The 25,155-nt window shown below is 47.1% G+C and overlaps 1 protein-coding gene and 1 long non-coding RNA gene across 4 annotated transcripts in view; one reads left to right on the forward strand and one right to left on the reverse strand.

Annotated features, from left to right (window-relative positions):
- Nucleotides 1-13,714, reverse strand: part of LOC142817819 (uncharacterized) — a 125,691-nt gene extending 111,977 nt beyond the window's left edge. For 2 of the 3 annotated variants that reach the window (XR_012895375.1, XR_012895377.1), the window contains exons 1-2: nt 13,343-13,709; nt 13,033-13,265 (exon numbers count right to left, since the gene is read on the reverse strand). This is a non-coding gene — a long non-coding RNA (uncharacterized LOC142817819). Of the gene's footprint in view, nt 1-13,032; nt 13,266-13,342 lie in introns of all 3 variants that reach the window. The other variant, XR_012895376.1, reaches the window with a different exon arrangement.
- The window catches only part of sim (bHLH transcription factor single-minded), a 120,896-nt gene that overhangs the window by 70,670 nt on the left and 25,071 nt on the right, over nt 1-25,155 (forward strand). The window lies entirely within an intron of this gene.

Raw genomic sequence — 25,155 nt, forward strand, 5'->3', positions numbered from 1 at the left:
GATTTGTCGACAGCAAGAAATTTACAACTGGTCTTTCTCCTCAGCTTTACCCAACCTACGGAACGGAGCATCTCCTGGACACAACGGTGGAAAAAAGACATTTTCCAGAAAGAGCGTAGGAATACAGAAAAGACAGGGACGTTAACTAGTCTGCATTGGATTTGCCACCCTACGCATGGGGAGGGGAATAAGGGCGTAAATGCAAGAAACAAATTTATTTCATACCACAAACACAGTGCGTCATTTAACAAGCGGTTCTTTAATGATGTTGCCTTCAAATACTGCAGTAGGACTCGATCGTGTAGCTTTCCAGTTTGATGTGCTGTGAAGCCATGCTTCCAAGATATTTCCTCCAACAAAAGCCCGATCATCGAGTCAGTGCACACTATAGAGACTGTCCACAGTGTAGAGGTGGTGGCTTCTATACCTGTGAGGACTGCCTGGGCAAAGCAATGGGATCCCCATACGAGATGGCCGGTCTATACAATTATAAATTAAACCTCATTCATGTGCTTCCGCGATGGGGAGTTTCACACTTCCAGGAAGTTCGTTACTGTGTGTTACTGTATGTATAACATTGTATTAGTTCGTAGGCGCTTTGAAGAGGGCGTTTATAGCACGCATTAAAATCGCACGTCCCGTTTTAAGTGCGTCCTCCGCTACACAACATTCAGTAAAATTTGTACTTCCATTTTGAACAATCTTGCAATCTCGGGCAGTGATGGAAAGTTCCTCACTTTCTTTTTTTATTTCATAGATATTTAGCACGAATCGGCATGTTGGGTTTTCACGCTACCGGGAAAATTTACAACACACAATTTGTAACTGCACCTCCGTCAACCTCCTCATACTACGAAACCATGCCACGCATCCACGAAAGACGACGAGGACTCCCGAAACCGCACAGAAGGCAACCGCAAACACCCGCTGCCTGGGCGTCCGCATCCGGTGCTGGTCGGGTCACCGCCTGGGCGATCAATCACGTCACCCCGCAGCGCGCAATTGGCCCTGTCTGGGCTCCCTCACTCTCCAGTACACACACTCACACCTTCCGTAATCATGCGCTCTACTACAACATTACACCCACGCAAGCCTCGCCGTCTATAGGGAGTTTGTGCCGGTGGCTGAGATCGGGTGTCTCGCTATAACAGCGCTCCTGCTGTTCCTCTCATCTGTCCCGGTAAGCGGCAAAAATGCCGCGCATGCCGACGCGAGATAGCCAGCCGCAGCCGCTCGAAAACCCGCAGAGTCAACAGGCGATCGGAACCTCGGCTGTGGATTAAGCGGGGAGTACGGCACCGCGAGGCAGCCATCACCAACCGCGCGGGCGGTGTCGGACCGCGCCATTCTTCACCGGCTTAGCGGGCGGGGACGAGACGAGCTGCGTAGCTAATTCGGCGGCACCCGCTGTTTGTCCTTGCGCGGGACCACGCGAAAGACAGCGCGGGCGATCATTGTGCCGCCGGCGGGAAATGTGCTGCGATCGACGCACACGCCATTGGAGCGGCGAGAGGAAAATGTGATCGTGGTCTTCCCTTTCGGCCGGTATACAGGGCGCACGTGGTTTGTAGAGTCGGGGCCGGTGTTCTATGTGGTTTGAATTTCGCGGCTGGCGGTCTCTCTTTCCTCTCTCTCGTTCTCCGTGATTATTCAAGCATAGCCCCCCTCGCCAACTCCTGCATCCTGGCTACGCGGGTGGCCTTCCACAGCTTCTACCAACGATGACTACATGACTGCGAAACTCGGACTCGCGCTCCGCAACGGCAGCTGGGCTTGTGTTCCCGCACTTGCAGATCTGTCTCCTCCGTGGCAGGTCGTCACTCGCCTTGACCACCACGCCGAGCGACCGGAAACATGGTGCGACGCAATTTGACTACCGCCATCGTCTTTAAAAGCCAGACGACTGTACGTGTCCTACGACAGTGTATACAGCATGAGTGATCTGCTTAAATAACTTTGAAATTGGCGTGAGCACCTTTTTTCGTCATCATGATGATGCGCACAAAATTTTAAGGGGCTTTCTACAGCGGTGTAACATAATTTCATTATGCGCGCTTCCGTACACCTGTGTGCGGGTCAGCCTTGAAAAAAATATTTGAAGACAGCTATGGAAGAAAAAACAGTGCTCCCTTATATAGGCCAGTTCCCTCCGGCCAATATCTTACAAAGCATGAAAGGGCTGTCTCTCCATGAGACAAGCAGTGACAGATGACGCAGTAAATTGACAACATGTTAGCGTAGATGCTGATGTAAAACTAGATGCTGATCATGCGTAACTATCAGAAGAAACAGATGTAGTCCACAAACAGAGGCCAGAGTTCTATGTCATAATTGCTCCAGAGAGCCTCCCATGGCCAAACTACAGAAGGTGCTCACCAGCGCTCGCACTGTTGAACCAACTGCATCTCTACAAACTATGCGGAATCACGAGTATGGGCCCGGACACACTGGTGTGACCATGAAAAGTTTCTTAGCTGTGAAGTTTACTCATTGGTTAAGCTGATGGATGAGGCTGTTAGCAGCCTTGTGCGTCTGCAGCACATGCCGCGGAATACGGGGTTCCAATCTTTTTCTACTTAGGACGCCGTATGTTTGTTTTTGTTTCGTGCTCGAAAGAAATTTAATTTAAGAAAGGTAACTGCTGTATGTGCTTGAAAATGGTCCAAGTTCTGTTGGTTGGATCTACCTCCATCTAAGTGCACCGGGCTGCGTAATACGTAACCTTCGTTAGAGTATTCTATTGGGGTCGAGAAACGCTTTAATTTACCGAGCTGAACCGTAAAAATACAAATGAAATGCTTGACTGCCCTAAAAAGAGAGCCAACACGGGAAGACACCAAACTCACACCAATTCAAGGGGGGTATCGCATGTTCTGCATTTAATAAATGGGACATGCTTCAACGATTGACTACGGGTGAATAAAAGATAGCTATCGGAGATGTTTATCAGAGTAGGCCACCACACCATTGTCGACAAGCAAGGAATGCACTCACTATGAACAAAAAAAAAGGATTAGCGTTGGGCTAGCTCAGCTGTACCAAAATATGCATAGCGTGAGCTACAGATAGACGGACGACCATGGATGAATGGATCAACAAAACACGTATGAGCGGATGACAACACAATAGCGAGTGAGCGATTTCACGCTATAGACAAGTGCCAGGCCATTCGTGACACGTCACTCCAGGAATGTCCAGGCCTTGTCCGACGCTCCAGCTGTGTACTGTGTGACGTCAATGCTCCTCACGCTTGCGCAGAACTGCTCACCGTAAGCCATGCGAAACTGCTCAACCTCGGCCAGTGTAGCTTACGCTACACAACAGGAATAAGCTTTCTTTCGGCATGTTTCACAAGGCTTGAAAACTGAAGCTCATTGCTTCGCTAAAAGCTCCAGCTGCTGTGCTAAATTTTGGCGGGACGTGTGTACGCGTGAATGGGAGCCGGCAGGTTTCTTTACATTTCAAAGTATGTGCCCCGGTGATGGGACTGTGTGGTGCGTCTGCTTCGTCCATGTGCGCGTTCGCGTTCCAACGTTAGCACCGTCTCCTAGCTTGCTTTGTATTTGTAGCTCCGCGACTGTGGGCGCCACGAACGGTTAGCAGCACACACCCTCTTGATCGGCCACGGCGTGAACCGCGTTACGCGATCAGCGGGTGACCACGGCGCCTCTTCCGGTGGTTTTATTCAGTCATGTATGTTCACCTAGTATTCTTGGCCCGATGAAAAATGGTGCTTCAGGAGCACGATGCGTCAGGAAGCGAAAGCGCCGTGACCTTCGGAAGTATTATTAGCGCCTTGTAAGGTGGATGGTTCCTGGAAGACAAAGCACCCGGCCGCCGTAGCTGCCCAAGTGCAAGCATACCAGAGGCCGCACCCGTAAAACACAACATAAGCAGCGCGTCGCAGGAAGAGAACGATGAAGGAAATTTCACTTGTTCCATATTCTGTGCTTCTCGAAGGCGCAAAGTTTGAAGGAAACACGCCTGAGTGAACTGAATTGGTGATTTATTAGTCCAGCGAAATTAGCCTGCTACGGGAAACCTTGCAGATGGCTGGAAGCGTACAGCTGCATTGCTTGTTCCGAAAGCGCCAAGTATATAAAATGAATGCCTCCATACTACAATCACATCTGCAAAAATAGAGCTAACTGTCTCTCGGCAAGCAATCTTGTCCGGGTAGGATGAGAAAAATGCATTGCACTTTGCAAGCCAACGGATGGTACTAAACACGTTTTCAACATAAAAGTCAGTGGAGAATCAATTGTATAGTAGAACGTTTTGTCGCAAAACATTTCTCCTTAATATTGTTCAGTTCGCATATCTTTAACATGCATTGTGCATTGCAGTGATACCAATATTGTCTGTCTGAATAATGTCATAATGCTGCGACTGTATAACTACAGTGCAAGCACACTCCACGACTTTACACTATTTTCAGACGCCATTATCTGCTAGGAAAGTACACCTCATGCAAGCCGGGACATGCGCTACTGCGTCTCTAAATAAAACCATGTAAGTGAACCAGCTAATGGTCAGTATAATTGGGTTCGGCTAGAAAAAATACGCTTACATATATGCCTGTTGCTAATTTACCCTTAAGCCGGTGTTATTGTCTCTTGACGATGTAGAAAATCACCAAATTTTATGCAAAAGGTGAAATGTTAGGCATATTAGCTAGTTGTTCGTACGCCGGCAAGGAACATAAGGTGCGCCACAGGGTACTCACAAAAACGAACAAAGGCAAAGAAAATGCCAGAACTTTCCAGATTTTCACATTGCCTAATAGTACGTTTGTTTATTTCATACATGTAAGCTTTATTTTCTTTTTCTTGCAACAACCATACAGCGGAACTTAGCTGCCTCGATGTGAAGATTGTAGCGAAAAATGTATTGAAGGAATCAGGTGGGTTGACCCAGGGAAGTCGTGCGAGTGATAAAGACAAGCAGACAAATAATATGACAAGTTGGCACTGTCGGCTAACCAGAGGGAGCTACGTTGCTGGCACTAGCTAATCCTACTACGTTCGATGACATTGGTCGTTAGAGGCACGCTGTAAACATGTGCGCAAACGTGTCCCCGTGTATCCCTGCTGCAATCCGTCCACTTACGGGAGCAGGGAGACGCGGACATCGCGTTCCATTTTGACTGACCCCAACCTTTTTCCTACGCTAGGCATCGCATTCTGGCAGTCCAGTCACACTGGGCATACAAGGTCCCTAGATGAAACAAGTTTCCAAGATAGCGTCACTCATTGTTCTCGAGCCGTCCTTCTCACTCTCGTTTACACCTTTTCTCTGCCATCCGCGTCTGATTGGTGCATTCCTTGCACGTTATCTTGTAAATGGCTAGTGGTGTTTATTATTATGCAAAGTTTCAAAACAAGTACGCATGCGCATATGGCTCCAGTCGGATTCTCGCCGTGACCAAAGACGAAATCATAGCCGGACATAAACTGAAGCGGAGGAGTGTTTCACTTTCAGCGTGCGCGAAGTCAACCACGATTGTTTCACGGTGCTCGTTCAATGCAACATCCGAGTTTTTGAACAATGCTGGGCTGCCGTATAACAACAGAAAACGGTTTCGCTCTCAACTTACCTTGTGCTATTCGAAATGAAGCACGCCGTGAGTCGTTTCACGCAAATGCTTTCGTGTGACTCCGTCGACGTACGTCGACGCGGCTCTGCGAAGCGAGTTTATTTGTCGGTTTTTATTGCAACGCCAGGAGCACGTCTAATCCACGTCTACTGCATGCCAGTTGTTGCAAATACTTGTACGCATGCACGTATACAAAGCAGCTCGAGCGTGGAATCAGCGCACCTTCGGGAACATTTTACGCCTGAGCAGTTGACCAGAACGCGGCATAAAGGAGCTGAAACGCGCTGCTTCGGGACACCTCACTAGTAAAACTGTCACTTTTCAGAAAGATCCGCGCACCGCACCAGAATCACCTGGCATCAAGATTGTCAAAATGGGCACATTTAAAAAAAGACGTCCTTGCAGTGCAGCCAGTCAAGGATTCGTACCAGACTGGCCGTGGTTTTTCCTTGCGGGGCACAAGCCACCTGTAATCACTCATCACAATGTCACGCTCTGTGGTCACTGACAGGATTCAGCAAGAGGCGCGTTCCCTGTGTCACAGCACGAACAAAACAGTTTCGGAAAACTGGACGCGACACTCCGTGGCTAGTGGTGTAAAGTATAGAACTGCGCAACGTTTCCAGCTGAGTAACGCATATCCCGCTTGCTATTGTGTTGTACCCTTTATGTCCATAAAGGTAACCGCTTATTCTACGACTCACTTCGTTTCCTTTTGTTTCGTTCGCATCTATTCACCGTAGCAACTGAACCTAAATATTTGCTTTTTGATGAAAGTTTTGAACCTTCTAGGGGGCGCTCCAGAAACATAGGCGAGGAGGAAGGGAAAAGCTGTCGCTACCTTGAAAACTTGTTTGATCTAGGGACCTTAACTGGGAAAACTCGACTACACGGCGCCTTATGAAAGATGACTGAAATACCACACTACTCTGGGCGCGCGCAATGTAAGACTGCAGCTTTGCGTATATTCCTTTCTCCTTCCAGGCTTGCAGCTGTCTGATGAATCTGCTGTGCGAACGCCTCGAGTCGGTGCCACAAGGAAGCCTATAAAAACAAACGAAGCACCTAAAGAAACCCCGCATGACGCGCCTCGAGGAGTTGTCAATCCCCACACGACATCTTCAACCTTCTGCTTGGCAAAAGCCACCGGCCACGCCAACACGCACCCCAGCCGGTGATCAAGGTAGCGGAAGTGTACATACGCCAATCCAGTGAAAGGAGAGCAGCCAGCTTTGCGATGTACTACAAGGTGCGGCCATATACGTGTTAGAGAACGCGTACAGGGAAGCCAGCTAGTGGCGGTAGGTACAGCAGAATCCCCCACCTCGAAGCCAGGGCAAGAAGGAGCAAGAACTCCGCGGGTGGCGCTTTCAATGAGGGACGTTCGATTCATAAGCGCCGCCTTGCCCGTGTGTAGAAGGGACCGCGGCCAAGTGGGGGTCTGCGGCATGCGAAACGTGCGTCTCGTTGTTCGCTTGTCAATCGCCGCGTGTCGACAAGGACGCGCGCCGGCCGCGGGTTTTTGTAGAAGCCACGTGGGAACTCAGAGCGGCACGCGCCGATAGCGACCCCTGCAGGGAGTCACCGTGTGCCACCCACCCAGCAGGGTAGCACGGCTTCTTTTCACGCGTCTCCCGCAGAGGCAGAGAGAGGAGTGGTGGCCCACGCACTCTGGCGCTTAGTTGCGCGCTGCACTGTTTAATCTTCGCCCGCGTAGTCGGTCCTCGATGATCTCTCAGTATTGGTCTGTACATGAGAGAACGCGATCTTATTTGCAAACGCGTGATGCGGCCGTGTGGTGTACATGCGTGCCGCCCGCTTCTGTCAGTACGTAACGGGTTTTCAAAAACGAAATTCAAGAAGTGAAGTACAGTGCTGCAGCGAGATTATCACCTCACATTCAAAGAAAATGCAGTATGTTCGTGGTCAGGTTAGTTTAGATACAGGAAGACCGAGATAACTCTTTCAATTAACTTGTACAACGTTCTGTTCAGTTCTAAACTGGCGCATGCATTTAAGGGATCATCACCGAAAACAGTTCGTGTCGTTTTAATGCAAATATCCGATTTCATCCTGCAGGATTGCGTGTTTTTATGTTAGGTATAAGAACAAATGCTTGCACTATGATCTACACGAATTCACTTTATAGCACGCCATGTTTCTAACAGTGTAATTTCCATCATTGCACCCAACTGTTGGGACTAGCGACGATAATTACGCTTGAGAGCAACACTTGAGGTCGCCAAGTACGCTGAACGCCACAACGCTGATCTCACTACTGACAGTGCGCAAAAGCGAACGTTATGCGTGGATCAAGCGCGGACAGATTGGTAGAACTCTATGCAGTAATTGGGATTCGATTGGGGCGGGGGATGGTTTCGCGTCATACGCGCGATGTGTACACGCTCTCAGGCGTGCTTTGACTTGTGGACTTCACGCTGCGAATGCTCTGTTCGCTTGCGTCTGCGTGCGGCGTGGGAACACTGCTGCACGAATGACTTCATCGGCCTTTGAAGCTGCCGTTTTGTGGAAGTACTCTTTGAATACGACGGCGGTGGCCCTACGAAGCTATTAGGCCACTAAATCGTTGTTGATGACAACGCTCGTTCGAGCCACGTTTTTTTCATTTTATTTCATATACATGCAATTTATAGGCAAATAAAGGTATCTTTAAATCGGTTTTTACATTTACAATGCCTCACAAAACCGCACGTTTTTGCATGCACTGAGGAAGCTGCGCCAATTTCTCAATGATATTCTATGTTCATATTTTTTTTTCTCAATTGCTGCTGTTATTTTTCACATTCATGATAACCATTATGAGTTTTTCACTAAGTATCCCTTTCAATAATAAATTAATACCTGGGTTTTTTTACGTCCCAAAAGCACGATATGATTACGAGAGACGCCGTTCTACGCAAATAGCGACCATTTGGTGTTCTTTAAGTTGCACTGACATCGCACACTACACAGGCCTCTCTCCATTTCACCTCTACCAAAACGCTACTGCCGCATGCACTGCGCACATGCGAGTGCCAACTACTAATTCTAATGCACTCCATGTAAACGCAGGTTTAGAAAATCATATATATGAAAACTAACTAATTACACATTTACTCGGCAATACTGGATCATGTGCTCAGATGTGAGGAATAGCAGAAAAGGGCAATTATAAAATTGTAAACCACCTCGAAGGGCCCTCGATACAGATTTGTGTTGCTACGCGAATATTCAAACGCGATATTGTTTAGGAACTCTATTTGCGGAAATTCCGGTGTCGGCGGGAGTCGCCGCTAGTGTCGAAAATATGAAGAAAAAGTAATTGTCGGTTTCAGTAGGGATCAATCTAACCCAGGACTTCAAAGAGACGAGTGGGTTTCCTACCACAAACCCACGCCCGTGCTCCAAATTCCGTATATAGGAAAAAAAAAACACTGCATGGGTGTTATGTAGCGCGAAGAGTGTCATTAACGCAGCAATATATTGCGTAGCACAGGCACACCATCCGCATCAAAACATGAGCATTGCACAACTAGCGGTTGGTTTCAAGCCCCATCGAGTAAAATGCACACAGAGATAATTTATTATTATGCGCGACAAAATCGACATCCGTGACTGAGCACGCACGCGAGCTGTGCCATATGTGTGTAGTTTGTACTTCACCAACTCATAAAAGGAATAATCAAGCCGGACTTTGCTCATCGCAACTCAATTTGAGGTGGGCATCCTAGAATAGTCTGAAAGTGCTCGTCTAAAAGGCAAAGAGACGTTCTTTTCTTTGGAAATTCGTTTAGGTTTTTACCTAGAAGCGAAGCTATGGTAGAGGTTCAGAAGGCAATGGAAACGAGCGCCGATTACACTACCGCGTTGTTACTCCTGAACACGAAGCTCAAGCGTTTTCGAGTTTGCTTGTTTTTTTTTCTCTTTTACGACGCTTGAAAGATAGCCCACCATTGACGTATTTAGTTACCGTGACAAGTAAGCATTAAATTTTTACTTTGTAGTAGTCAAGGAGAATTAAAGAAAAATTGCTGGAGTGGAAGCTCCCGCAATGCCTTGCCAGCAGAAGTGAAGCCACCTTTTGCCACTGCCAAGATGGCGGAAACATGTTCTTTTCTGATAGTGGCCACTTAAAGATCAAGTGGATTTGATATATGTAAATGCTACATTACTTCTATATTAAAAGATAGTTATTCGCGACAAAATAACACACGGAAACGAGTATGGAAGAATGAATCTTCAAATAAATTTGCTTCCAATTAGAGGCTCACTAAGAAAAACTAGTAACGGTAAGACGCACTTGGACCAGAGTGTGACGTGAAAAAGTTCCCACATTAAACTCATTGGGCGAGTGAGGGAAACGCTTCGTTTTTAATCTCTGAACGCTGATACTTTATCGTGCCCCTAGTAAGATGACCGACACAGCCGCCATCTTGCCAGAGGAACGGCTTCACTTATGAGCAATCATTTCCGCTCCAGCCATTTTTTGAAATCCTCCTTGGTAGTAGTATGTATATGGCTTTTTTTTTCCGTTGGCGTCACATGTAATAGTAACGAACTAAAATAGAAGCTTGTTGTACTGGTCTGTACGTTCCAAGTATAGTAAATTATAAGGCGTAAGGTATTTTACAGGCAATCACTTCGTTTCTATCAAAGTTGGGAACTTCGTACAATGCAAGTTTGCTTATAGGTTTCAATCGTTTCATTTCGTCTCCGTGTTTTCCACAGTTATCGTCCTTCGGAGCATGCTTTTCGCGTCGACGCTCGTGCGGTCACTCGCGTTCAACCAGATGTTCGCATTGCCAAACGCACGCACATGCGCGCTGCCGCAACCTGTACAGACAGACGCTCGACGGCCAACGTCACGTGACTTGCCGAGCCCTCCGCAACCTGACACCGGGACGGACGGTGCCCCGCGAACAGACCTGCGAGCTCTCCCTCCACCGACAGCCACCCTCAGCAGCGGCTAAAAACGATAAGGCTCGAAAAAAGGCAACCAGGGATGCATAAGGCAAAAAGGGGGCGTCTGGCAAAGAAACAAAACCCCTATAGCGTATGTGTGTATAAATAACGTAGACAGTGGTGTTGGCCGAGGTGTGCGAGGCGGTGAATTATACTCTGGACGGATGCTCGTTTGCACAAGCCTCTTCTGTGCGGGACAGGACGATGCGAGCGCGTCGATCATTCGCTCCCTCTCCTGCGATCCCAGCCTCCACACCTACTCCGCTGTCCCGACCACGGGGCCGGCTGTTTTCACGGCAAATTTGACGTTGGCCCGCGATGCGTACGTCGACGACCCCAGAAGGTTGCGAAGGACCATCGCCTGGCTGTGGGGCCTAGGCACTGCAAAATTGGGCAGGCAGACTGCACTGCTGTGTGAGTGTGTCTAGGCGAGTGGCTGTGTGTGTGCGTACGTGTGTGCGTGCATCTGTGTGTGTGTTAAAAACGACTTAAATTTGTTTTTAGCCACATTGGTGTACTTTCCTTGTTCTTATGCACAAATAACCGAACAAGAACGTTGTGAACAATGAACACTGGCCCCTAGTGCTAAGCGCAGTGGGACCCATGTTGCCCTAAGGAAGTACTGCCCTTAATTAGGTTGAAAATTGGTATCCACCTATTTGTGGCATGTCAGAAGGAAAGGCCTCCTAGAAGGCGAAAAATTTGCTCTCGTTCAGGGTTTAAGCAGGGACCTATGTCAATCAGTTTAATTAGGAAACTAGCAATTAACGGACAGCGTGAGGGTAAATAAACTGACGTATCTAAACACATGGACATTGAATATGGCACATAAGTTTTGCGTTATCCAGCAAGGCACAGGAAGGATTGTGAAAGTGATAATTGACAACCCCAGCATTGTAGCCGAAAGCTAGATGGAAATCCACACCTATCAATTTTTTGGTAAAAAAAAATTGGTGTCTGTGGGTTTCTTGTGCTATGTGTAGCAAACTAAACGAGCCCTTAATCTATTCCCTTCTTTTCTTTCCTCGTCGCCTCAGTTGTGCACGTCATGTCGATGATTTATTGAATGATACGTGAAGTTTAACGTCCGAAAACCACAATTTCATCATGAAAGACGTCGTATTGGAGGGCTGCGGAAATTTCAACCACCTAGTTTTTTAACGTGCACCGAAATCTGAGCACACGGGCCTACAGCATTTTCAACTCCGTCGAAACTGTAGCCTGCACCACCACCTGGATCCAATCCCGCGACCTGCGGGTCAGCAGCTGAGTACTTTAGTCTCTAGACTACCGCGGCGGAGGAGCTGCACCTCATATATTACACGTTGTACAACACGTGATGATAGTTGTCCGTTGCCCACGTAAAACGTTTCTAGAGTAGAGTATATTGGACGGCGCGTCAACGTCTACGTATGCTTAAACATCTATGCTTGCGTACGACCCCCCCCCCTCCCAACCCTAATGGGAATCCCTGCACACACCTACGCTTAGACAAGCCTTGTGCAGGTTGCGCTTATTTTCTTAGCTGACATTGAATGAGTGGCACAATGCACGTGCCATTAGCATCCGTAGTGTATAATAATGATATCCGAAATTTAACGTAACAAAATCACGATACAATTATGTAGCGTTGTAGTGGAGGGCTCCGGAAGTTTGGGCCATCTGGTGTTTTTTAACCTGCATTGACGTCGCACCGTACAAGAGCCTCTCATGTTTTCCGCTCCGTGAAAAATGCAGCCGCCACCACCGGGATTCAATCCCGCAACTTTCGGCTTAGCAGTCGGGCGTCATCACCACTAGGCACTACGGTAGTACAAAAAAATGCGGTAGTACACTAGCTTAAAACACCATATTAGCAGCTATTAACTCTGGAACGCTTAAAGCCCAAGCTACAAGACCTTTTTATATTTAATGTATTGAACAGCAGGACCAAGGAAAAATTTATCCAGTTACAGCTAAGTGCCTAAAAATATTTTGTGGTGGGAACACAGCTACTACAGGAAGTCAGGATTGACTGCACACTATAGACATGAAACGGGGTGTGGTACCTGATATATTAACGAAACCGCAATGCGACAAGCAGCCTTCACCCAAACGCATTGACAGCGAAACATTATCAATGTTCACCTGGAGTGGCCACATAATATAAGCAGTGTCGGATGATACATCCGTCAAGTGAGCGTGACGCGGGATTTCACAAGAAAAAAAAAAACTTTGCTACTTCTTTTTTCTTTTTTGAGAGCTCAGCTCCCGATCAAACGTTCCCGCCAAAATAAATAGCAATTGTCAGTTACCCACAAAATTAGAAGCGTCATGCACTAACCTAGCAGAAATTCATATCTGCAGTAAAAGGCACTTCCCGTAAACTTCTGCTGCCGGTTGTATGTGAAGTGACATCTTTACCAGTACACTTAAAACCACATTTCGCAAATCTCCAGTATTACGGGTGGAAATACCGTCATTATTATACTTACGGGCACTAGTCTCGTAATTTCAGTGTGTTTGTCCTGTAGAGCAAAACAGCCGAACCCGCCAAGAGGCCCGACCTGTCGGGGCGGTGCCATTCTCCGATCGATCGTCCGATGAGGCCACGCCCGGCGCGGTAAGGAATGCACCAGACACTGCCTCGAACGTTTGACTGGCCAGGAACTCGGCTTCGGGGTTCCTTCCGTGCGCTGCTTCTACGTGCGACCTGGACGGTGGCGAGCTGTGCAAAGGGGATCGCACACACAAGTGGAGCATGACTAACCGCTCAATGTTGTAGCAGAAAACTGACTTAAATACCTTTAAAAGGAGGAGTACAGCTGACCCAGTTAGTGCGACAATGCCATAGTTAAGCAGGACGTGGAGGCATGGGAGGAAACCGCAGGAATTCGCGCTTGCTGTTGTCACGAGGCCGTGACGTTGGTGATGGCAGCAGTGGGCGCGTCCAAGACGGAGCTCTCCATCTGGCCGAACTTGTGGCCCGTAAACAAAAAAGCTACAACAAGCAATGTACGCTTTGCACTGTTATCAGAACGTCGGCAGTCGATAAATTGAACACTATTGCAACGCCGCGCCATCTTTTGTGCATCACGCATACAACTTTCCAGCCTTATCACTACTGGTGGTCACGCACGCTCTAGAATAAGCCTGACTGTTCGCGTCGTGCACGCAGCCTTGACAAAACTACCCATGTATACTACAATCGCGAAGCTTCTCGAACACTGAGGAACGGTCTGCACCGAGCATTGCTGATAGCATTTGAGGGTGTAAACCTAATACAGCAAAAATCGAAACAAGAAACGTGCGTGGCACTATCAACTACAACTCATTCGAAGAAACCTGTTATAAAATGCTTTCACAAATACCATTTAGAGGGCAAGAAAAGGAACGCCAACGGATTATCTTGTTTCTCCTGCCCATTTTTATAATAATTCTTAGAGTTTAACGTATCGAACTACCACCATATGATTATGAGAGACGCCGTAGCGGAAGGCTTCGAAAATTTCGACCAGGTTGTTTAACGTGCACCTAAATTCCAGCACACGGGCCTCAAGCAATTTTTAGGCTTCATCGAAAATGTGGCTGCCGTGACCGGGATTTGATCCCGCGACCGACAAATTGCTGTTGAAAATACGTTTGAATGCGATTGCTACATGCCCAACGTCTGCCCAGTAAGTTTTCTGTACTCTGTTTCACCACTTCGGTTCAGCACTTCCAAAGCTGCGGGTTGTAAGAAAGCCACACGCTTTCTTACACCTATATCTGGGACTCTATACACCTTATATCTAGGACTCTGTTTCACTGCTTGCGCAGTGAAACAGAGTCCCAGATATAAGTGCCCTGAAAATGGCAAGGTCACTATCTAAAATTGGCGTTTGTTGGTGTGTGTTATGCCACATCAATACGTTATATATGTTTTTCTTCATAGCTTTTATTTCCTACGCATCTAATCATTTGTGTCGGTTACCGGCAGTATCTATGGTTACAAATCAATATGGCAACCACCATGCAGAAATGACCGCCCGCTTCAATACAAACTTGCTCCTACTAAACGCCCACAGCACTGACAGCAACAAATAATTGGTAAAAGACGCCATTGATTTGTTTCATGTTACCATGAAGATGAAGCGTTATGTACGTTTGCTCGTTATTAGCCAGATATGCTGCTTGCGTAGCCGCACCTGATAAGCATAACGCCATAACGAGGGCTTGGGCTGTGTCGCCAGACCAAGAACCCTACATCTCCAAATATCGGACATGCAACCTCCTACACTGTTCCGCACGCGTCGGATGCTCCTTCGGTTGGATGGATGGATGAAAAACCTTTATTGGGGTTCTGAAGGATTCCACCCCCCATTTTATAGGGGTGGAATCACTGCCCGCTCCCACGTAGGAAGGGAGAGGCCCAGCCTCACCGCTGCATCGTGGGCCTTCTGGACAGCCTTGAGTTGTAAGAGAACCTTCGGTGAGAGAGCCCCGCCGCGGTGGTCTAGTGGCTAAGGTACTCGGCTGCTGACCCGCAAGTCGCGGGCTCAAATCCCGGCTGCGGCGGCTGCATTTCCGATGGAGACAGAAATGTTGTAGGCCCGTGTGCTCAGATTTGGGTGCACGTTAAAGAACCCCAGGTAGTCGAAATTTCCGGAGCCCTCTACTACGGCGTCTCTCATAATCAAATGGTGGTTTTGGGACGTTAAACCCCACAAATCAATCAATCATCAACCTTCGGTGAGAGAAAAAAAATATATTGGAGTGAATGATGGAGAGTGGGGCGAAGCATTCATCCGTCCATTCATTCTTGCTTCCGTCCGTCCATGAGTCCGTCTGTGTGACCGTCCATGCGTCCATCCACCCGTCCGTGCGTGCATCTGTTCGTGCGTCTGTCCCTGCGTTCGTCCATGCATCCACCCCTGCGTCCGTTCATGCGTCCATCCATGCATCTGTCTGTGTGTCCGTTCGTCTATCTATTCAACACTCCAAGTACCACCATCTCGCATCTTTTCATCATATATTCCCCATTAGGGAGCCTACATGAACGGCCGTTTTTAGGGTGGAGACATCTTAATAAGTGCCTTCAAGAAACTCAGCCAAAACCAGCGGGCAACGGGGCACGCTGTTGCCAGCTTCCACCAAATTCAGCGTAGTTTTCTGTGCGCTGCCATTTTGGAGCCAGCCGCCGCTCCCTACAGCTACGCGAAGTACGGCGCAACAAAAAGGAGCCGACCGAGTGACAGCGGCGGTTCTCGGGGTCGTGTAAGCGACCCAGTTCTCAAAGTGAGCGCAAGAAGAAATTCGCAGCCCACACACAAACACTTGCGACATAATACTGAGGTTACGCTGACACGAACGCAAGCGTGGCAACAGCTCAGACTAGCGAGCGCGTCTCCGTACGAACGCGCGGACGCGTCCCGTTTGTGGGCTTCCTACTCGCAATGCGTGGACGCAGCAACGACAACTTCGGTTATCTACTCTTTCGCGAACACCGCGAAACACATATACGTGTGCCGCAGGAAAAAACAGTGAACGAAATACGCAGTACTCACAGAGCAAATACGAGACGCACTGGTGGGCTCCCAGCCGTCTCGCTTCACTTGAGCCAGCCATAGTTGTCGTCGGCCAGGGCTCGCTGGGAAGCGGAACATTCGCACACCCTTTTTGTTGTGGTTAGTGCAGAGCGGTACGCAGCATCCAGGCATTCTAAGGCTTCACCGGCAGCGTTTAACACGCTACCGCAACGTTCGACGCCGTATTATTGAGAACTAAACGCAACCGGGCGTAGACGCCGTGCGGGCACCAAGATGGGGCGACAGCGTGTTTTGGCGGGCGGCGGTGCGTTGGCGGCATGTAGTGGGTCAAAGGCTGACATCACCCTAAAAACGGCCGTTCATGTAGGCTCCCTATTCCCCATATGGAGGCACCGCCATCTAGCGGACATTCCAAGGACTAAAATAGAGGTGGCACACGCACACTTTCTTACGGCTTGCGCTTCAGGTCTACTTCCCACCTTTAACTACCTCGATTTCATGGTATATACTAATTCACTGTATAAACGGCACTGCGGCCCAACGCTCGCTAAACCTTTCGAAAACCAAGGAGGTTACGCCCAGCGAGTATAACGTAGCAACCTTTTCCTGTCAGATAGTGCTCAATGTTCATGCCAATGGCTGCTAATGAGAAATGACGGACAGAATTCGGCTTTTACTTTCTTACGGCTTGCGCTTCGTGTATACTTCCCACCTTTAACCACCTCGAGTTCATGGTATATACTAGTTCATTGTATTCATGGCACTGCAGCTCAACGCTCGCTAAACCTTTCTAAAACTAAGGAGGTTACACCCAGCGAGTATAACGTAGCAACCCTTTCTTGTCAGATAGTGCTCAATGTACATGCCAATGGCTGCTAATGGGGATTGCAGCGTGCGCGTTAACTAAAAGCCGAATGCTTCTGTCTCTCATTCCCCATTAGCAGCCATTGGCATGTACATTGAGCAATATTTTTATTGTTCAACAACGCACAGAAGAAATCTCGCACCAGCACCACCTTGGAGGTCAAAATGTAACAATCGTTACACACTACGACAACTGCGAGGGACGAACAGGTGTTGCTATAAGGAGCCTCACCCCTAAAAAAAAGATAGGAAAGGAGCATTGCAGCGACAAACGGGAAAAAACGCGTCGACAGAGAAGAAGGCCAGAGCCACGAACAGCGTCGGAGAGCCACAAAGTGAATTTATCTGCCGGCATGAGAGTCTACCGATCTTCAGTAGAGCCAAAAATTATAATGCTGAGGCGCCGAACTTCCTGAACTTCAAGTGTAATGACTTTCTTGATAGTTTTACTCACGTTTCAAAGTTAATAAACCACTCATGTTACATGTAATGAGCGTGCAAGGAGAATTTAGAGACCAGATGCCGTGAAGACGGTGAGCAGACGACACGGTGCAGATGAATACATGTGTAGGGGCTAATCGCCTTTCCTATTGGCTGGGGGTCCTGTAGTCCATAGAGTTTTTTAATATACACTAGAGGGAACTCTGGCGCTAGTGTCTATGGGAGCTGCAACACACGGCGCTTCAGCGAGCATGGGAATGATGGGTAGTACACACATTTGTCTAATTTTCGAACTTCTGGACTGCTTCTGGCTCCGTGTGTGTTCGCGTGGCTTGGAGCTGTTTTTTCACGAAACATAAATTAGCAAATGTTCACCATTCGCGCTTCACAACCTTATTTTTTTTTTTAGGCTTACCGTTTCGAATCAAGTCACTAAGTTCAAAGGAGTTCGTTCTTTCTTTCCAAACAAAACCGTAACCAGCAATAAACGAAGCCGCAAGTACGATTCGCCGCCCGCAAGTATACGAAGACAAGGCAAATGTGTGTACTACCCATCATTCCCATGGTCGCTGAACGATCCCAGCGCCAGAGTGCCCTCTAGTAAATTTTGGGAAACTCTATGCTGTAGCCTACAAAGTGCTGAAGGGAACTTCTGAAACAGAGTATAACTATGGTTCCCTTGCATACGTGTATACATCGTTGGCAACGATACAGTGTGAAGCTGCAAACGGGAACAAACGAGAACATGAAGCTGAAACGGGAAACGGGACCTTTACAAAGTTGCGATGAAGCTTTTTTTTACTTTGTTTTCGCAAGGTCTTCCGTATCCTGCGACAACAGAGTGCGCATGCAGCATAAATCACAAATCCGATAGGGCGTCTCGGCAAACAGCGCTTGCTCACCAACGCTTGCAACTCGGAGTGTCGCGCAATCGCCCTTTCGCAGAAGCAGTTTGCCGATCGTGGCTCGCGACGCGTCGCGACGTTTGGTTCCGCGCGGGGGAGATTCTTCCGGAGGATACGAGACGGCGAGGGCTAAAAGTCTGTACGCCCCGATTGTGACGCAAAAAGACGTCGCTCCATGCGCGATCACGCACGCCGCGCTCAGCTGTCTGTGCGTTTATACGCTTCGCCCATGCGAGTGCGCGGCGTACAAAGCTGCCACACAACTACGCCCGTCGGACGCCTATACTGCACCCTGTTGCAAATGTGAGGGTATACATGGCGTACCGTTTGCCTCGCAGACACCTGGCACTGGATCGCGTACGGCAACATCTGTGTTAAGGGCGTCATCCTTTTACAGGGTCGGGAATGTTTCAACTTTGATTGCGCGATGATTCCTCTACTGCAATGCCTGACATATGCATGTATACTCTACGCATTAAACACTTAATAAGCACCTAGCCATCTTAGGCGCAGAAATTTGATTATCTTTAGGAACACTCACAGCTTGAAAATACAAATGGCAGTTCTTTCGCAGAAAATGCGCACATTTACCTACAGCTGCTTGCCGATTGATGATCCCTCTAATCAAAGCGATTCAAAACATTCTAGAACCTAAGTCAAACACGAACGCTCAGCTACGTTGTAGCAGAGTGACAAAAAAAAAAGAACTCTGTAGTCCCATTTTCTGTTCTTGTGTACGGAGTATACTTCATTCGTTTTTCTTGACGTGTAATTAACTGCGGGAACACTGTACACGGGGGAAACTGGTACAACTGAAACGCGGCCGAGGCGGCGTAACCCAGTGAAAGTGCTACGTTTTGCATTTAGTTATTGGTGCCGCCACAGCCATACAGTTGGGCACGCACAATTGCGTTGAGAAATTTGAAGTGCGCGCGGAGCAATTCAGGAGCCTAGGCTGTCGAATGCTGTCATCATGGAGAAACATACTTACGTAAAGAGCGGACAGTCCCGTAGGGGCCATGTGGCCGAGCTACTTCACTGATTTCAGCGCCCCGAGTGGTTGGACAGACCTGTTAATGTCTTCAATATAAACAATAATTTTCTTTCGGATGCAGGGATTGGAACCCGTACCCTCATGCTCCGAAAGCGAGCGTGTTTACCACTGGGTTACACACCCATGCTTCCGCAAAGTGAATAAGTGTACAATGCATCTAAACCACTTGAATTTGCACCCTTTGTGCAAAATAAATGCAGAGAGACAACACTTTCTAGTCAGACTTTACGTATTTTTGTGGTAAAGCAATCAAAAATCTTCCGCGGGACGCTATGTAGAGCGGATATGAAAAATTGCATAAATCAATAAAAATTCTTCTTTACAGAAATTTGGTGCCAATGTTGGGTTTTCATTGTCCTTCCGAGGTGGCTATTACATGTGTTGAAAAAAAGAGTAGAATCGAGCGTGGGCACGCCATCGTTATTTAGCGATCGGTCAAACCCTTTCTTGCTGGGCCACGAAAAGGCTCGAGTGGCAACTATTTACATAGTATCTATCTTTATGCTGTCATCACTTGGCTGGCAATCGGTCAAACCCTTTCTTGCTGGGCCGCGAAAAGGCTCGAGTGGCAACTATTTACATAGTATCTTTCTTTACGCTGTCATCACTTGGCTATACGCATGCAAAACAACTTGCAACATAGCCAGCTGTAGCATACTGCCCGCACGCTCGGGCCAAGGAAAAGTATTCATCCGCTTGTCCTACGAGCACTTTCGATGACGAAGTTAAGTGCGCAGCGCTTTAGTGGCCCCGGGTGTATGCCAACGTCACTGGGCGTAACTCAGACGAAAACATGTACAAATACAGAAAAAACAAGACGAAGCAACCGAGAAATAGAGTGACAGAGAGAGTGAAAAATAGAAAGAAAAGGGAAATAAATAGAAATGAAGAGAGAAAAAAGATAGAAAAAATTGGAAAAGAAAAAAAAGGAAGCAAGGCCGGAGAAAGAAAAATTGGCAGATTTCACGTACAGTGGGAATTGATGATATGAGAAGCACGAAACAGGAAGGTTGATATGCCACTTTAAAATCAGCACTACGTCACGAGGCGCACAAATTTAGTACACAGTAAACACAAGTAGAAATGTTATGTGCACACAAGTATTAAGATACGATACAAGTATGCTGTTTATAGTCGCGTAATGACAGCTCCACTAACGTTTGCAGTACCAGCAATACAGTGATAGGCATGTAAATTATTCCATACATCACTTCCACATTGTGGTTATCATGTTTGTGCCTGACATTTGTGTTCGTTGTTCATTCATGACACGTAATACCAAATTTCGTATATGTGAATCTAGCGAAACGGCCGCAAGCGCGCCATGAGCATAGCATGTGCTCAGGTTTTAGATTACATGCATCTCACGATTATTATGTTTGCACCAGTCATGCACCTTCGTCATCTATTCACGTCCATTAATACCAAATTTGGTGTATGTGAAGCTAGCGAAACGGCCACAAGCGCGCTATGAGCGTATCAACAAGGCTATGTTTTACATGAAACGCATGTCATGATTATCATGTTTGGACGTGTCATTCACTTTCGTCGCCCGTTTTCGTCACGTAATACTAGATTTGATATTTGTGAAGCTAGCGAAAAGGCCGCGAAAGCATCATGAGCATGTAGTCGTGTTCGTACATGACACGCATCTCATGATTATTATGTTTGCACCATGCAGTCATACACATTCGTCATCTATTCGCGCCCCTTAATACGATTTGGTATATGTGAAGCTAGCAAAATGACCACGAGCGCAGCATAAGCATAACGTGTACATGACATGCATGGCATGCATGACTTACATAGCATGAATGTCATGATCTCCACGTTAGGGTTGGTCACTTATGCTCGCCATGCAGTTATGTCATTCCATGCCAGTTTTGCGTTTAGTCACGCGAACGAAAACACCGCAAGAGCAGCAATAGCATAAATTGTAAACCATGACAAAATGACATATATGCCATAATTTTCATGTTATGACTAGTCAGTTATACTCGTCATACAGTTTTGCTATGCAACACAAATTTTGGTATCGATGCCGTTATAGAAACGGCCAGGAGAGCTAAAAGTCGTATGTGGCTAGATAGATAGATAGATAGATAGATAGATAGATAGATAGATAGATAGATAGATAGATAGATAGATAGATAGATAGATAGATAGATAGATAGATAGATAGATAGATAGATAGATAGATAGATAGATAGATAGATAGATAGATAGATAGATAGATAGATAGATAGATAGATAGATAGATAGATAGATAGATAGATAGATAGATAGATAGATAGATAGATAGATAGATAGATAGATAGATAGATAGATACGCTCGCCCAAGCAACCATGGTAAATACACTCAAAGTCGCCGATGTTCGCTAAGACATGATTCGCATGTAGTAATACAGTAACAGGGTAAATACCCAAAGTAATGCCAATAAAGAACAAAGAGAATACATTAAAGCAAAACAACATACCACACACAATGAACCACGAATGCGGCGTCACCGACGTTCGATTACGTTCGATTCATTACGGGCATCTGTAGGACAGAGCCTCGGAATCAATGAAGGTCCGTGGGACAAAGCCATGGATCTCCCGCGAGAAACGGCCGTGTACTGTCGTACCAAGCCGAAAAACAGAGCGAAGGCTCTTACTTATGCGCCTGTACAACATCGCTCCCGCCAGGTAGCGCCAATGGCAGCACTGCGCCTGCATAGCGCAGTCTCTCGCTCATCGATGATAAAGCTAGCTACGGTAATTCGTCGGACGGGTGGGCACCCTGAGGCGAAAACAGGAAGTGTTACAGGAAGTGACAGCACCCTCACAATACTTAAGCTAGGACTATTTATAATTTTGTGATGTACAATATGCGTCTTACAACATGGGCGCCAAGTGACTCAACTCACTACTAGGAATTGTTCATAAAAGTTTCATATATTTAACTAATTTTAATCAGACAAAACGCATTTAGTTCCTTACAATAGCAGAATTACCTGCCTCATTCATGTTATGTGGAGGTGTCAGAGACATAACCTTAACAATAGTGGAGTGTCCTACGTTATTAGGTACATATTTTTCTATGAGGCTATTTGAGGCTTCATAGGCCCTAAGATTGTCTGCAACGAGTCTTAGTTAGTGCCCAGCGAATGATTCCTCTTGAGGTAGGCTGCAAAGGAAGTTCATCCCACAACAGAAAAAACGTTATTATGAATTCGAGGAGTGAATTGAGCTAGTTTTTTTTTTTTGCAAATATTCACTATACGTGAATATTTCCAGAAGTGACTCACGAACACCTCCAACCATTTGAAAAAAAAATTGTGACAAGTGGTGGTGCCATGCTACCCTTACCTTCATACTTCTCTCCTACTTGTCATCTTTACTTCCATCTTCACATACCCATACCTAAAGGCGCTAGCCCCCCCTCCCCCTATAATAAAAGGCAGTAAATAAAGTCCTAGCTTTCATTTCTTCCGAAACACCTCTCTCTCTCTCTTGCTCTTTTGTACGTGAATTTCCAGACGAATAACAATTGCCCGACTGCAAGGAACACAACGCGTTTTGCTTTATCAAAGTTTTCCAAGTATTGCAGATGTTACAATCAATACTTTATAGACATTCACACATACTTCACAGACAGCGCTTTGACTTCATTGTCTGTTTAACTATGTTCAAGAAAGAAACGAGGCCTTCTATCCCCCTTCGTTCATTTTCTTATTCGATAGAATTGAGCATCGAGGCATATTGGCATAACTTGCTCTTACATATCGGCGGCTGAAACTTCATAGATGATTTCGTCACTGAAGATAATGGTTTCGCTACAGTTGGCTGCTCCACACGTTAGTGAGACAACGATTGCACTAACGGGCAAGTTATATATGCATAAGTATATTGCGAGTAACGACATGTCGCGTATTGTACAGACCTCCCGCAACAGCGGCTCGAAGAATCCATGATTTTTTACACTTGTGAAGAACCGTCATTACTCTTACAGATATTTATGGCTTTGGTATCAACTTATAAGTTCTTATGACAGATTTTGGGCCACATATTTGGTCAGCAGTGAAATCTGCCTGCCTTGTTTTAGCAATAAAGGCGAGTCTAATATTACGCGATTCGCAACTAATGTATAGAGTATTGCTGAATTCATAAGATTTATTCAGCTAGCACATTAACCCATGAACGTGGCTATCAGAACATGTAAAATAGCGAACGGTGTATTTCACCGATGCCTGCGGCGACAGCATGCAGGGTACTGAGCATGCGCAGCGACGAAAATGATCTCGAGGTGGAACAGTAGCGCAAAACTCTTCGCCCAGAGTTCTCGGATGGCGAAACTCGGCGCGGCCGGGAAAAAGGCCAGTGCCCAGATGGAAGCGCAGCGAGCGCGATTCATTTGCATCGGGAGCCCATCAAATTGGCAGCGCAAACAGACCGCCGCCCACCGACGGTAGAGTGGACGATCCACCCTTCTCGAGATCTCTCCTCTTCCCTCTCCATCTCATCGCTATACTTCTCTTGCGGGGACGCCAAGGGGAGAGAACCCATTTGTTTCACCGCTACTGTTTTCTTTCGCCCGGCCACCTCTCTCCCACCTTCCGTATTCTCATCTGGGTCGGCGACGATCACGTTTGTGTATGCAGAACGAAGCGGCTATCCGACTGGCATTTTCTGGACACATCCATGGAGCTTCGATGATACTGAACCGGTGTGCGTTCACGGGCACCGCCGTTTTGCGTGGCATTCTTTTATAGCAGACAGAGCCCAACAGCAGTGCAGTGCAGTAGCCAAAATGGGTGGGGTGGGGCTGGCTTTAGAGCATAACCCCCAAGTTGATATCTCATTTTTTACACTGTTTTTCTAAATTCCCCATCAGCATTCTTTCCAAACCAGCGCTTCGCTATCATACCTGAACTTAAGTGCGAACACTTTCAAGCTGTTATTAGAGATAACAAGAGGCGGGCATTCCTCTTTTGGCGGCATATCAAGACAACATTCACTATTAAACGTTTTTGTCCCCCGCAAATTTTTTTTGGCATATTATCTCCAAGTAGGTTTAGAAGCATCACCTCTCGAAACGTCAGTCTCGCACAAGGAAAATCATACAAAGGGCAAGAGTATTTAAAACATGTTCTGCAGGACTGCTTGCCTTGTCTTGCACATAACACATGGCAGATAATGCGCCTTATCTGGCAGTCACAAAGACAACGGTGACAACAAGAAAAGCAACATCTTATCAGGTCGCGACGATGATGACGGCAAGAAGAATGACAGCGTCTTCTCAGACTACGACGACAATGACGACATAAAGGATGACACCTTTTCGCGGTGTGACGATCAGGCTTGAAACGAAGGTGGCAACACCTTGCCAGGCTGTTACTATGATAACGGCAATAAAGTTGGCAACATCTTGCAAGGCTGTGACGATAATAACGACAAAGGTGGCAATGTCTTGCCAGGATGTCACGAAGATGTCGACAACAAAGGTGTCAACATCTTGCTCGGCAGTGACGATGATGACAACAAAGGTGGTAACATCTTGCCCGGCTGCTTGCCGCGGTGGTCTAGTGGCTAAGGTCGAAGTATCGAATTCCGGCTGCGGCGGCTGAATTTTCGATGAAGGCGAAAATGCTGTAGGCCCTTGTGCTCAGATTTAGATGCACGTTGAAGAACTCGAGGTGGTTGAAATTTCCGTAGTCCTCCACTATGGCGTCTCTCATAACTATATGGTGGTTTTCGGACGTTAAACCCCACATAGCAATCAATAAATCAACCAATCAACTTTTTGCCTGGTATGGCGATGATGACATCAAAGGTGGCAACATC

The sequence above is a fragment of the Rhipicephalus microplus genome, chromosome 5, assembly GCF_043290135.1.
Source record: "Rhipicephalus microplus isolate Deutch F79 chromosome 5, USDA_Rmic, whole genome shotgun sequence".
In the NCBI taxonomy this organism is placed as follows: Eukaryota; Metazoa; Arthropoda; class Arachnida; order Ixodida; family Ixodidae; genus Rhipicephalus; species Rhipicephalus microplus.